Source organism: Pangasianodon hypophthalmus, chromosome 14, assembly GCF_027358585.1.
Source record: "Pangasianodon hypophthalmus isolate fPanHyp1 chromosome 14, fPanHyp1.pri, whole genome shotgun sequence".
In the NCBI taxonomy this organism is placed as follows: domain Eukaryota; kingdom Metazoa; phylum Chordata; class Actinopteri; order Siluriformes; family Pangasiidae; genus Pangasianodon; species Pangasianodon hypophthalmus.
The window spans coordinates 4,490,431-4,506,701 of record NC_069723.1 but is presented as its reverse complement, the minus strand read 5'-3'; the positions used below and the strand labels follow the sequence as shown (position 1 = coordinate 4,506,701).

At 38.1% G+C, this 16,271-nt stretch overlaps 1 long non-coding RNA gene across 2 annotated transcripts; it reads right to left on the bottom strand.

Moving 5' to 3' along the window:
• Positions 1-1,353: 1,353 nt before the first annotated feature.
• Positions 1,354-16,233, bottom strand: LOC113544499 (uncharacterized). Of its 2 annotated transcripts, XR_003404508.3 has the most exons (3): positions 16,012-16,233; positions 3,690-3,809; positions 1,354-1,834 (listed from the first exon to the last, which is right to left on the bottom strand). It is a non-coding gene; the product is annotated as an uncharacterized LOC113544499 (long non-coding RNA). The 2 variants fall into 2 exon arrangements; XR_003404509.3 differs by lacking the exon at positions 1,354-1,834 and having other exon boundaries at positions 3,604-3,809.
• Between the last annotated feature and the right edge of the window lie 38 nt (positions 16,234-16,271).

Below are 16,271 nucleotides of genomic sequence, written 5' to 3'. Positions count from 1 at the left end.
TTGACCTACGCTTTTATCCATTACTGTACATTTTATAAATAAAACTTCTATACCATGCACATTTATCCCATAAACATCCAGTTGTACCCATCACTGAATCTTTAACATCATTCTAAACCACTGATATTAAATCATTATTGTGTTATTTGATTAAATTTGATTTATTATTTTTTTTGTGACTAAATGTATTGTACCTTTAACCTATAACATAAACTCAAAACTCTTACTGTATTTCCATTCATTAACCTTTATTTAAGATTTTACACACATTTACTGTGTCCTTAGCTAATATCAACTCCACATGTACAGTTGATATCTGTGGTAAATGTAACCCCTTAGTCACATTTTTACACCTTTACCTTTAAACATAGCATCACAGATAAGAAACCTGCAGAATCCATGATGCATTATAACCTACCAACACTACTACAGTGAGCGCCACCTCGTCTCCATCTAGTGGCCATGCAGAGAAGTGCAACACATTTCTCATTATTACTTTTACATTTAGTGTCGCGTCACACTTTACACAGCATAAAAAAAGTGTAAAGGTGAGTGAAATTTTTGTTACAGAGCTACAAAAACCAAAACAGCCATTAAAAAATACAAAGTAATATCTGGGAGAACAAGTTATATTTGTGAAAAAGTGACAAAAATGCTATATTACTGATATAACTGTATAAGTGCACTGAAAAGTGAGATAGTGAAACAGTGAGCTCGCAAAATGGCGGCCATAACAAGCGCCATCTTGATTGTGATCTTAGAAGATTAATTAGCAGTTCATGTCAACAATGTGACTTAATTAGCTAAATGAATTTCATTAGCTAAACAGTATGACTTCAAATGAGTCATTAGTTGTTAATACTGGAATAAAAGGTCCATTTTTCCCCAAATGCAAAATTATATGTCTTGTTAGTGTTCTCGCGTGGCCATTATCAGCAGTATTTCAGTGAAAGTGCACCAAGGCTTTAAACACCGAGTATTTCTCTTAGTGGCTCCTGCGCATGCGCTGTGATGACTGAAATTTTGGAGATGCATAAAGATTAAAGAGTCATCTCAGTGAAGTAGGCTGCATCTCAGTTTACACTTTACCCCCTTACACAAGTATGCACTAGATATAAAATGTGTGTGTATAAATAAAACACACACACTCGCGTGCACACACGCCACGCGCGCGACACTCGGAATGCAACAGAGAAGACTGGCTCGCGACTGCACCCGCATTGCAACACGAGTGCGCGCGCTCCATCTCTCTCTCTGTGTGTGTTTCTATTTGTAGCAGCGGAAACCCCCCCCCCCCCAGCTTTCATCCCTCCAGCCACCCCTCCCCCCCTCCCCTCCGCCCACGTGCTTGCTAACACCTCCGCGCGAGCTTCTCGGTGTCCGTGATTATCTGGAACGCGCGCGAGCTCTTCAGGTTGCTCTGCAAGTTTAGACCTGAGCATCATCACTTTCGCTCTGGATGAAATTAACACCCCACCAACGCCTGTGAGCGCACACGAGAAAGAAAGGGGGAAAAGAAAGAAAGAAAAACAAAGAAAGAAAGTAGGTGCAACTTTGCGTCACAGCCTCCGCGCGCGGTGCACCGGATCGCGCACGTGACGCAAGACCGGGGGTCTCACGTGTTTCAGTTCCGCGTTCAGAGATTAAAGCTCGAGATTAGAACGGAAATAACCGTGAGTAAAAACAAGCGACGGCATGTGACCGCATGATTTTATTCCTTTTTGTTTGTTTTTTCTTTTTTTTAATTGTTTATTTGTTTATCATCACATGCTCTTTCCCGTCACTTCTCATCGGCACGAGCTCGCCTTCTTCCCGCCATTTCCATCTCAAACACCTGCAGAGAGAAGAAATGACGTAAACACACCTGCACCTGGTTAACTCGGATATGCTAATTAGCTCGTGCGAACAGTCTTTTATAAATTAATGAAAATAAAATTTAAAAAGTTAAGAAATAAATACCTGCACAGAGTACTGAAATAACTTATGCAGGGTTTAGTTAATATTTACAGTGTAAAACATAAATAAATCAATACTAGTTGAAATGATAAATTGTTTAATATTTACCATAGAAATGATTAAAATGGGCTGCGCCTTTCCTCATTATTAAAAACACCAGGGTCTATGAATATTCATGAATATGCAAATTAGGAAACAACCCCATGTTCTCCTGTCATCCCTAACATTAGTCTTAAAAAAAAAAAAGAAAAAGTGAAAAAGTAGAGCGCTCCAAACAGTAACGAATTAACGTAAGGGTTTAATTAATATTCACAGTTTAAACCATTCAATTGATGGTTAGAATCTAGTTATATTATATTATAATTAATATTAATATAATACTGAATTAACCCAGGGTTTGATTAATATTCACTGTTAAAACCATTCAATTAATTGTTAGAATCTAGTTATAATAATACAGTTTGAAGTGTTTTTATTGCCCAATAAATTGATTAAAATGGGCTACACCTTTCCACATTAAAAATGCCATGATTATATATATATATATATATATATATATATATATATATATATATATATATATATATATATATATGTATATATGTATATATGCATGAACATGAACAAGCAGATTAGGAAGTGCCTTCATGTCACTAACATTAGCTATTTTAGCTAGTGAAAGGAAGTAATAGAACAGTAATTAAATAAAGGAAAGGAAAGGAAACACATAGAGTGTGTGTGCACCCTGACGTCATTAGAGGGCAGTGTTGTATCCTGAAGGAACTTGTCCTTTTATTTGCACTAAATAGACGGCACATCCCACAGATGCACGATAAGATTGAGATCTTGAGATCCAAATGTGGCAGGGAGTATCATCCAGCTGAAAGAGGCCACTGCCATTAGGGAATAACGTTGCCATGAAGGGGTGTTCAAGGTTTCCCAGCAGAACATTGCCCAGAGCGTCACACTGCCTCCGCTGGCTTTCCTTCTTCTCATAGTGCATCCTGGGGTCATCTCTTCCCCAGGTAAGTGCCACACGTGCACCCGGCCGTCCACATGATGTAAAAGAAAATATCATTCATCAAACCAGGTCACCTTCTTCCATTGCTCCATGGTCCAGTTCTGATGCTCACGTGCCCATTGTAGGTGCTTTCGGTGGTAAACAGGAGTCAGCATGGGCTCTCTGACCGGTCTGCAGCTACACAGCCCCATACGCAGCAAGCTGCGATGCATTGTGTGTTCTTACACCTTTCTATCATAGCCAGCGTCAACTTTTTCAGCAATTTGTGCTATAGTAGCTCTTCTGTGGGATCGGACCAGATGGGCTAGCCTTCACTTCCCACATGCATCAATGAGCCTTGAGCGCCCATGACCATGTCACTTGTTGAAGGACAGCCAGTGAAACGGCAACAGGGTCATAGGCGCCCAAGGCTCATTGAATGCGTGTGGCGAGCGAAGGCTAACCGTCTGGTCCATTGGTTGGTTTCTCTATGTTGGAATTAGTACAGTATTTGTATCAATTTTGCAATTAATTATTCAAATTTTAAAACAGGGGGAATAAAACTCATATAACTTTCACTTTTTAACAGCTCCCTAGCCATTAAGGAAGTTTGATCAGTTGTAAATCTATCCAGCAGAGAAGTGAAGTACAAAACACAAACTGAGACTTTATTAGTTTGGTATGTGTGTGTTTGAGCGTGCATGGGGTTTTGACGCCATGTCCGAGCCCTTACATCTGCAGTGTGGAGAGACTCCACACCCCCTTCCAGATGGATGGAGGATGGATAGAGGAATGGATAGAGGATGGACAGAGGAATGGATAGTGGAGTCTAGTAGGTGCCAGATTTCTTGACCTGGGGAAAACATTAAAGGAAAGAATTATTTTTTATATTTCACCTGCTGCCATTAACTAGATTATGTCTTATTTAGAGAGCTTTTTTCTTCTCAAGAGCAGAGTTTGACATATCTCCAGAAAAATGGATTAAATTATAGTGTCTTTGCTCTGAGTTCATTGAACAGGAACAGTGTTCTAATTTTAAATCTAAACGTTCTAACATACATTAAAAATGTGAAATTAACTCTAAACCTCATGTTTTGGTGAGTTTGCCATTTTTACTGCAGTAGAACTGAAGCAGAGATGCAGCAAGTCAAAATCAAAAATTCTTCTGGCCTCTGTAGCCGTCTCTGCCAAGTCCCTACTACGTGCATCGTGTTGTGCAGCTGGACGTCCACCAACTGTTTATACAGCAATATTCAGCCACTGCACAGCACAGCGCTAACACTGAAGTTCATAAGGTTGAAGTGGCTGCACTGTGTTTCATACCAGCAAGTTTACTCAGGAAATTATTACTCAGGAAATTTTTGCCACTTTTGAGCTTTAAGATTTCTAAAATGAGATTTGTGTGGTCAAGTGTGACTCAAGTGAGTTAAAGTGGATTAAGGTCACGCTGAAGTTTTTTTGTCCAACGAATGATTAAATCAGTCATCCACTGTGACAATGAGCTTGCAGGATGCCTCAGTGTTGTTCAGATGAAATGTACATGTGACAGTTGGGTATATTCAACATGCCTTCTCAAGAGTTTCTAGTTACTCAAACTTTCTTATTTGAAATGCCCAGCAGATATCACCGGTATAAATGAACCTGCGGCTGTTGGTGATTGAGAGATCATTTGTATAAATGTTAAACTTCACTGGCGCTCGGACTGCGCCCTGGGGAAGACCATGTCTTAGACTTTTCCATGAGCTCACATCATCACACCTGCATCGATTTCGAACAACTAATTTGACCACATAGAACGTTAAGCACTTCACAAATAAGCTCGTGTGGCAGATGAGGTGAAGGGACCTAGCTCTAGCTTCTTTTGGAAGCCATTTTTAATATATCTGGTCAGTGCAGAGATTTGATCAATGTGCTTCATTCTTTTCTAAATTTTCTGGAGTTCAAGGTGTTCCAGAAGCTTATAACAATCAACAGTCTGCCATTTACTGGTCTTTCCCTGATTTTGTGAAGGTTATGACCTTTGTTTTTCTCATCTCCACCCAAACAGACTTGTATTTGTGTTTAAAAATAAACAAAATATTCAGATGGACTGCTATGATACCATAATAGGCCTACTTGCTAGATAATGTTGGTTAGTAGGAGGGATAGAAATGATTCTATGGTTTTACTTTAAAATCCAGGAAAAATTGTTAGCATTACTTACATTTTTTTCCTCCATATGTTACTGCTAGGAACTATGTCGCAATACTACAAATACACGATATGGCAAAAGTTTGTGGACACCTGACCATCACACCCATACGTGCTTGTTGAACATCTCATTCCAGATTTAGGTCTTCCAGACAGTGTCAGGTAATATCGGAGAGTTGAAAACACCTAGGCAAATGTTCATTGGCTAATCTGTCATTTGTATTATAGAAAAGACAGCTCTTGGCATATTCTGGAATCAAAATTCAGATCTCCTTCCCCAAATCCAGAAAAGTTTGGCTGGTCTGATATCTTAAACATTTATTTTTGGTATTTTCCATCTCGCCCCTCACTTGTGCCCCCCCGGAAATTCTTAATTTGAAATCCTCTGCAATAAGGCCTTCTTTTAGACCAATACCATCAGAATGAGTTATTCCATCAGAAACCATTAGGATAATACAGTTCAATACCACCAGAAACACATTAAAATCCATTTAGAAACCACTATAAATCTCTACTGTTTTAAATATTCGCTTTATGGCTTCCATGGATTCCATTGTGTAAATAGAGCAAAAGGATTAAATCAATAATTGCTGATTTGCAGTGTCCAGTTTCAGTCAACATGGCTAAAAACATGCTATGTTTTGCGTGTTTTCTTTGATGCGTGTCACCTTTAACATATCTCTTTTCCCTTCAGCTCGATGTTCTGATTCTGGGTCATTAGTTATGTGGCATCCAGGACGAGTGGTGTGTGTGTGTGTGTGTGTGTGTGTGTGTACTGTAAAATATTTAGAGCGTAAATGTTTCCACAATCATGACTATAAACGTCAAGAACATCTCCAACCACCATGACTGACAACAATTCCACTTGTTGTGTCAATAAACTGAATAGTTTCCAATCAACCTGCATGAAGAAGCTTTTATTTTTTTTATTTTAGTTCTCTTATTTGAGCTAAGAGGTTTGATCTGAAGTTTAGTTTGTTTAATTCAGTCCAAATATTGCCAAATAGCTTGTGTTAATTTTCTGTCATGTTCACTTTGAGGACAAGCGAGAGAATTACAACAAGCTTTGGTTTGGCTGAAATGTTTTTTTTTTTTTTTTTTTTCCCTCATTAATTTGTTAGGTTTTGTTGTTGTTGTTGTTTGTGTTCTGCCAATACTTGGAATACTTGAGACAGTTTCTGAAGCTAATTATAATCTGGTAATGCAGCTACTACTTAATTATCTATTTGCTTCATTTATTTTAGTGGCGGTCTTAACGAGAGATTAAAAAGCAATACCAGTAATTATGGAACTTGTGCACTTAATAACTTAAAAATAACTTTAAAAAACTTTAGTTTTAAAGAGTAGTACAAGCACAAAAATTAGATATAGTATACTTAAAGTTTACTACTTTACATACTATCCAGAAATTAGACAGATATTGTATTGCAGAGGTTTGAGTTTATTTTAAATAATATTTAAACTAGCCATATACTTACAAATGAGTGCAAGTACTACATACTGACTTTTTAAAATGAAAAAGAACTCGCTGAAGGCTGGGATACTGGGATACTTTCCAGACACACGTTTAGTCTTTTTCAAATAAAGATTTTTATGTAGAAAATTATACTTGCTCCCATAAAAACCTAAAAATGTTTATTATATTCTGACATTTTAATTTATTCTACACTTAATTCCATAATTGTATTATTACTAGTGCATCCAAAAGTAAACTAATAGTTTATTTGGTTCGTAGTGTATGTCTCTAAGAGTATACACCAGTCAGCCATAACATTAAAATCACCTGACTAATATTGTGTAGGCCCCCCTTGTGCCTCCAAAACAGCTCTGACCCATTGAAGCATGGACTCCACAAGACCTCTGAAGGTGTGCTGTTGTATCTGGCACCAAGACATTAGCAGCAGATCCTGTAAGTCCTGTAAGTTGTGAGGTGGGGCCTCCATGGATTGGACTTGTTTGTCCAGCACATCCTACAGATGCTTGATTGGATTGAGATCTGGGGAATCTGGAGGCCAAGTCAACACCTTGATCTCTTTGTCATCTTCCTCAAACCGTTCCTGAACCATTGTTGCAGTGTGGCAGGGCGCGCTATCCTGCTAAGAGGCCATTAAGGAATATCGCTGCCATGAAGGGGTGTACGTGGTCTGCAACAATGTTTAGGTAGGTGGTACGTGTCAAAGTAACATCCACATGAATGGCAGGATCCAAAGTTTCCCAGCAGAACATTGCCCAAGGCATCTTAGTGCATCCTGGTGCCATCTCTTCCCCAGGTAAGTGACGCACATGCACCCGGTCATCCACATGATGTAAAGGAAAACGTGAATCATCAGACAAGGTCACCTTCTTCCATTGCTCCACGGTCCAGTTCTGATGCTCACGTGCCCGTTGTAGGCACTTTGTAGGCTAGCCTTTGCTCCCCATGCGCATCATTGAGTCTTGGGCGCCCATGACCCTGTTGCTGGTTCACCGGTTGTCCTTCCTTGGACCACTTTTAGTAGGTACTAACCACTGCATACTGGGAACACCCCACAAGACCTGCTGTTTTGGAGAGGCTCTGACCCAATCGTCTAGCCATCACACTTTGGCCCTTGTCAAAGTCACTCAGATCCTTACGCTTGCCCATTTTTCTTGCTTCCGACACATCAACTACGAGAACTGATTGTTCACTTGCTGCTATACATGGTAGTAAATCAAAAGTAAACTAGTATACTTTAAAAAAATATCCTTTACATTTAGTTATTTTTATTATTATTTTTTTACATAAGCCCAAAACCAAGCCAATTTTTTAAATAAAAACATTATACTGGATTAAAACTAATTAAATAAATAATGTGGACCTGAGTATTTAGTATACTTCGAAATTCTAATTAATTCTCCAAGTAGTTCTACATGTGTATTACTACTAGAGCATTTAGAGTAAACCATTAGTTTATTTGATACCTGTATACATCTCTAAGAGTATAACTACGCATGTTAGTATATCAAAAGTACAAGTTTACCACAAATTACTTTACAACTTGTGAACGTCTCTAAATATACACCTAAACATGCTAATATATCAAAAGTAAATATTTTACTAAAATAATTTACTTTACATTTAGTGTACTTCTACATGAGTATACTTATACATGCTAGTATAACAAAAGTAAACTACTTCATTTTATTTTACACTTAATGTACATCACTAGGAATATACTTACAAATGCTAGTATATCAAAAATAAATAATTTTACTAAAATACGTTACACTTCTCTAAGAGTATATCTAGACATGCTAGTATATCAAAGTAAACTACTTCACTAAAACAGTTTTACATTTAGTGTACTGCTCTCAACGATTACATTAGTATAGTTTTAGTAAACTTGGAAATCTTATGTTGTACTTAAATTAATTATTTTTTTGATAGGTCCCGGTATCTCTGAAAAACACCTTGAAATATTGAGTGACAAAATGTTGTTTTTCTTAAAATAAACCTAGATAAACTTCAGTGTTCCAAGTTATTACAAACCAACAAAGAAAATACACATTTATGGAAAATGCTAACTGGCTTGTATTTGCTTTTTTAACTGCTGCAATTAATATTAGCTATTACAAGTAGAACTAGCATTATATGAAACAATAAATAATATCATAGAAGATGTGGTTTGTATGAGTTGTCTAAAATAGATGCAAATAAATGGGTTTGAGTAATGCAGCCCTCTGGGCTGATTTCTAACCAATGATTCCTAGAAATTTGCATTAAAGGAACATAATCCGTGTCTTTATACCCACCCTGTGATCTGCAATGACCTTAGAACAACAAATGTGTACATTCAGCCTAAAATGTAGTGGAACATGTTCTAGGTTTGGTTATGTTGACTCTCATTCCGGTCTGTGCAGTCGTAATTATATCGCCTGGAGAAACAGACGCTATCCAGAAGCTGTTCAAATGATAGATGTGTCTCTAACAAGTCCTGTCAAGCTTTACTTGTGAAATTCACGGTGACTTCTGGTACTGTATATTTCACTAAACTGAGGAGAACGCATCTGTTTCAGGATTATTTGGTATATATAAATCCATATTTAAATTAACATCTCTTTCATCATGACAGAGATTATTCCGAAAAGTTAGATGAGGAAAAACTAAATTTCACATTTATCTCTGGTTCTGTTCAAAACCACATACAAGCACACTGACATTGAAATCTGTATGCTCCAATGGGTTACCATAGCTACCAAACGTGACATTCTATCTGGTGGTAATTTCTGGATGTAGCTGTGAAGAGGATGGAATGTCATTGTAAGTTTCATCTGTCAATTACCACACTGAAGTTGATAATTTTCCTATAACGGCACGTCCCCAAGTGTTTTATTCCTCTTACACCACAGCAATATGTCAGTGGTACTTTTAATCCATTTATAGTTATGTTTAATGTTCATGAATCAAGTTAGTACCTATTCTCACTTACATTATAGCAGCTATAAACAGTCGTACCCTCACTAGCCTCTTTTTTCCTCTCTCTTCAAGTTAAAAACAAAAACAAAAAACAAAAAGACTGCTTGTCATGTTACTGAGAAAGCATAAAGTGTAAATTCCTCTGTCCTGAAGATGGCATCCATGATCATTCAACTTGGACAGTAGCTAGGTTAGCCAGCTAGGCTGTCTGTGGCTACCCTCTAATCTTCAGTGGGATTGGGCAAAGATATTGACTTTATTTGGTGACATCACAAAGAGCTCATACATAGCTCCGCCCCCAAATCAGGGCACATCATAGTTGTATTTATAAAAAAAAGAACTTGCCCCATGCCCCACCCTTTTTTTTGACTAAATTTTCATGAAAACACTTTTGCAACCACTGTCATGATTTCAAATTAGGCAGGAATTCACACAAGCTAACTTGTATGTAAAGTTTTGATAGGTTAAGGTTTGGGCAAGGGGGTGGAGTTAACTGTTGATATATTAAAGTATGGGTGAGAAGGCGGCACTTACAGTTCAAAGCCTTTCTTACAATCTCAGTGGATATCACCCCTCAGGCTGTCAAAGCCCATGTTCAAAGACTGAAACTGGGTTTATCTCTTAAGTTCACTCCATAATCCTCACACAGGTCAAAGGTCATGCAAGCTGAGCAAGCTCGTCATTTCATCAAGCTCATCATGAAGTGGTGAAGCTGAAAACTAAACACTCACAAACTCTCAAAACCTCAAAGTTTCTTTCATCTCTCTGTGATGGTCTGATTCAAAGTTAAGCTGATTTTCTTCATACACATACAAATGCCAACTGTAAATCACCAAGCGCATTCATGGCATGTTTATATTCAGCCACACCTACAAAAACTTCATAAAGGCAAAGCTCACAGAGGGCTGAAAACGACAAAATGAAAACTGAACAGTGAAAGAGTGCCTTCTAAGCAGTGTGCACTAAATCTTCCAGTAACGCAGCTACCATAGACATACACTAACTCCTCCTGTTGTGGGGTGCCAAAACTTTTGTCCTTTTGAGTTGATTTATGGCTTTATTTTGGAATCACTGTCTTTCTGGTAATTTATATGAAGTGAATGAGTTTCACATAATGTTCATTATACTGATGTGTAACTGAAATAAATAAGTGATTTAAACTTGACAGCATAATATATATAAAATCGATCGTCGAAGTTTACATTAGTGAGTTTCCTTACATGGAAATTTGCAGAAATTCAGGAGTGAAGCGAAGGGTACGACTGATTTTCCAAACTTTTCATCACCAATTTTTTGTGTAAACGTTCCTGTGATTGATTTACAAATAAATTAATTCATGTCTGGTTTGATATTACGAGCAGTGTGAGGACATTTGGTTCTTTTTGGTCCTTAGAAAGGGCTAAATTCACACACACACACACGTGGAGTGTATCTTTGTCTTGACAGGACTTTCTAGACCTTCAGTCTGTCTTCCTTTTACAGTTTACTGTAATCATTAACCATTACACCTCAAGCTATTAAACTGTGTGTGTGTGTGGTGGACATTTCTTGAAACTGAGGGAAGCATTATTCTTACTGGAAAATGAAATGGTACACACACACACACAAGTTTAATGATTTCATATGATTTCATTACATTTTGCTCAATTTCTGCTCATTGCAAACACTCCAGAAGAACAAAGATGAAAAAAAGTGGAAAATGTTCAGCAGCAAACCCATCATCATCACAGGACATGTTTCTTACACTGTGTAATGGAGGCAGATTTAAAGCCTGGTTGACTGACAGCTTCATGTGGGGGTTTGAACGTTTTAATATTTTTTTTCTGACACTAGCCAATTTCACTCCACCATACCGCACACTCCTGTTTTTAACACACCCATGTCCACGTGGCCCTCGTTATTCCTCCGTCACACTCGTAATGGTTGTTATAAAATCTAAAAAACATTTTATACAGCCCTCATTATGAAATATCTCTTAGAACTCTGATGTGTATGAGGGGAGGACACACGTGACACGCAATATATTGCTAACTATCTAGCTAGTACAAAGTAATAACGTTAAGTCAGCCATCATATAAACTGGATACTCAGAATTATATATAATTTTATTTTTCCTGTTTACATTTATAAAGATAACTGTTTTCATTTTGTAACCAGCTACGGTTATATGCAGCCTAACAATCATAATAATCATAATAATAATAATAATAATAATAATCGTAATTAAACTTAAAGATCAGTGGGGAAATTTTTTTTTAATTGAATGTGAAGAGTAATTTAATAATTTGCTAAATAGCAGAATAAACAGTGTGTGAACTTTTAAACTCTTTGCCTACTTCCTGCTGTGTGTGCTAATTTGCACAAAACAAAAAGATAATTTTCCAGATTTCACCTTCTGTTAAATCTCAGTGAGGGTGTTCTGGGGATTTCTGAATTTAAAAACACAAGAAAGCCGACGCAACACTCCTGTAACATGATGAATTAGCTCATGTTAGCTAATGTTACTTTATTACAATTTTTCTTTTTTTAATAATTATTTTTAATTTTTAATGTCATGATAATGATACTAAATGCAGCTCCTTGCATTTGCAACCATTTGGTATAACGTAAGGTTTTAGCATTTGACTGAAAATACACTAAGAGTTCGTTAAGAATAATTAAAGGTTCTTCTTAGAAGCCTTACTTGTAGGGAAACACTGCATTCTCCAAATTTAGAAACTTTAAAGGTTCCATCACAGAAACAACCAAAGAACCATTAAAGGTTCTACATGTGTACTTCCTCTGTTTCTTGTATTTAAATTTTTATATTTGAATGTAGACTTCATTTTACTCTATATTTGTGTATTTATTATTTTTGTACAGCAGGTGAGCTACCATGTGTGCACGATTTTTTTTTTTTTTTTGATTATTGTCCTTATTATTATTATCATTATTATTGTTATTATATATTTCATTTCATGTTGTATATTTTCTGTAAGGAGATGTTTAACATTTATGGAAGGAGTCTTCAGTGTCAGCGCTTTGTAATCATATACTAGTACTACTACTACTACTAATAATAATAATATAGATTTTAAGGTAAATACAGGGTGTCACAAAAGTCTCCATACACAGGGGAAATTAACACGTTTTAGCAAAATGTCTTCCAAAATTTGTCATACTTGGTTTATATATATATTTTTTTCAGATAGCCTTTAAGAATACCTTTGACAAAAGAAGAGCATATTGAAATCATTTTCATGGCTGGATCAGGAAGCTGTCACAAGGTTGTGATGGACTTGATCAGGAAACATGGCCAGCACATCACACACGACACTGTTGGCAAACTTATTAACAAACTCAAAAAGACTGGAAGTGTTGCGGACGAACTGAGAAATGGACGTCCATGAATATCTAGTGACGAAGGCACAACTGATGTGGTGCTGCCATACATAGTCCCCAATGTACGGAGACTTTTGGGACACTCTGTATATATGCACAGTTCATTCAGAATGACAGACTTATTTCAGATTAATAAAAACTTTGCATGTGGAAATCAGATCTCTGAATCTTCTTTCAAAATTATAAAGCTCTCGACTTTAACTTGAGTTAATGAAGTAACACAGCGAAAGGATTTCAAGCAGCGAGGGAAAGTGTGTGTGTTATCACAGCTCGGGGCCTGAGTGTGTGTAATAAACACTGCTGTGAGTGAATACACCAACCAAAACCTGATCCTGAACCTGCCAAAGTGACATCTTATCAACAATGAGTTATAAACCACCAGTGATCAAAGTTAATAACTCAATGACGGTAAGCTGTAAAACGTCACTTCTGTAGACATATTAAGGGCAATAAACCTTTTAACATTTCCAGTTTTATTTTAACCAGCTAACATGAATTATGATTAATGAGGCGACTGTCTGAACGTCCAACACACATTACAGTCTCTATGTACGAACGTGACAAACACTTTATTATTTGCAAGATCAGATTTAACTACACTAACTACACTGCCAGCGTTGCATTGTGGGAAAATGGAAAACAAGAATTTGGAAGTGTTACACCATTGTACATTGGGATATTGTGGATGATCAGCTGCAGACATTTTAAATATTTCAAATATACACCGATCAGCCATAACATTAAAACCACTGACAGGTGAAATGAATAACATTGACATATATTAGGCAGCAAGTGAACAGTCAGTTCTCAAAGTTGGAAGCAGGAAAAATGGGCAAGCGAAAGGACCTGAGCAACTCTGATAAGGGCCAAACTGTGATGGCTAGACGACTGGGTCAGAGCATCTCCAAAACAACAGGTCTTGTTAGGTGTTCCTGGTGTGCAGTGGTTAGTACCTACCAAAAGTGGTCCAAGGAAGGACAACCAGTGAACCGGCGACAGGGTCATGGGCGCCCAAGGTGCAAGTAGGGAGCGAAGGCTAGTCTGTCTGGTCTGATCCCACAGAAAAGCTACTGCAACACAAATTGCTGAAAAAGTTAATGCTGGCTATGATAGAAAAATGTCAGAACACACAGTGCATCGCAGCTTGCTGTGTAGCCGCAGAATGCTCAGAGTGCCCATGCTGACTCCTGTCCACCGCCAAAAGTGCCTACAATGGGCACGTGAGCATCAGAACTGGACCATGGAGCAATGGAAGAAGGTAGCCTGGTCTGATAAATCATGTTTTCTTTTACATCATGTGGAAGGCCGGGTGCGTGTGCAGCGCTTACCGGGGGAAGAGATGGCACCAGGATTCACTATGGGAAGAAGGCGAGCCGGCAGAGGCCGTGTGATGCTCTGGGCAATGTTCTGCTGGGAAACTTTGGATCCTGGCATTCATGTGGATGTTACTTTGACACGTACCACCTACCTAAACATTGTTGCAGACCAAGTACACCACTTCATGGCAACAGTATTCCCTAATGGCAGTGGCCTCTTTCAGCAGGATAATGCTCCCTGCTACACTGCAAAAAAAAAAAATTGTTCAGGAATGGTTTGAGGAAGATGACAAAGGTTTCAAGGTGTTGATTTGGCCTCCAAATTCCCCAGATCTCAATCCGATCAAGCATCTGTGGGATGTGCTGGACAAACAAGTCTGATCCATTTAGTCCGATCCCATCTTGCAACTTACAGGACTTAAAGGATCTGCTGCTAACAGTGCCAGATTCCACAGCACACCTTCGGAGGTCTTGTGGAGTCCATGCGTTGGCGGCTCAGAGCTGTTTTGGCGGCACAAGGGGAACCTACCCAATATTAGGCAGGTGGTTTTAATGTTATGGCTGACTGGTGTATATCTCAGATTCAGTCAAAGACCACAACACACTTATCTCTTAACAGGAACACAACTACACATAAAACTGTAAAGATGTACACTAAAGAAATACACATTTCAGTATAATTTGAACATTTTGTGAATTTTGGAGGGGTACAACCAAAAACTTTCATTTTATATAGAAAACTGTAACTGTGTAGAAGCTTATTTATCTTTTTTTTTTTTTTTTTAAATACATCTTTGTATATGTGCTTTTTCTCCAAACTGTTGCTACAAAGTTGAAAGCACACAATTGTATAGAACATCTTTGTTTGCTGTAGCATTACGATTCCCTTCACTGGAACTAAGAGACCCAAACCTGTTCCAGCATGACAATGCCCCTGTGCACAAAGCGAGCTCCTTGAAGACATGGTATGTTGAAGGTTGGAGTGGAAGAACTCGAGTGTCCTGCACAGAGCCTTGACCTCAACCCCACTGAACACCTTTGGGATGAACTAGAACAATGACTGCACCCCAGACCTCCTCAACATCCCAACATCAGCACCTGACCTCACTAATGCTCTTGTAGCTGAATGAATACAAATCCCCACAGCCACACTCCAAAATCTAGTGGAAAGCCTTCCCAGAAGCGTGGAGCTTATTATAACAGTAAAGCAGGAATAAATCTGGAATGGGATCTTCAACAAGTGCATAAAGGTGTGATGGTCGGGGTACACAAACTTATTTTCCATACAGTGTACATTTTAACCTCAGTAGCTCAGCAGCCCAACACTTTCCTCGGACCTCATTAAAACGTTCAGGACAGTTTATCAACTTGCTGCATGTTGGACTGGAAACCTGATCTACAGAATTCCAGGGTTTTCCAGAACAAGTCAGTGTTCATAGGCAAGACTGAATTTTTTACCCAAATTAGATTACTTTGCAATAAAAACAAGCCACTGAAATGTAGTTTGAAGCTGTAAATTAGGTTTAGGTGACACATTTGTCGAACATTATCATGAAGACATGAGGTTTGTTTTGTCTTCACTAAACTGACTAAAAGTGTTAGCATTAGCTAGCAAGCAAGCAACAGAAACTTTTGTTTGTGAGCTAATTAATCGTCCTCTCTCTCTCTCTCTCTCTCTCTCTCTCTCTCTCTTTGATCATTAACCTAAACAGCCTAGACGTTTTATCAGTTACCTTCCATCAAACAAAGTCGGTTTCTGATACTGAAGTAAACTTTAACACGAACCGACTGACAAACTGTTTCACGCGTCTGAGGTAAACGCTCACAGGCTACAAGGAACCCAAACCCGGATTCAGGAACGCGCTAAGCTGCTCGCGCTACATAAAACTTCAGAGAGCGGACTGTACCATTGTAGAGAAAGCGTAGGGGGGGCGGAGGGAGAAAGAGAGGGACTTTGGCTTCGTCCAAAACAGCACACTCCTGTGTTACAAAA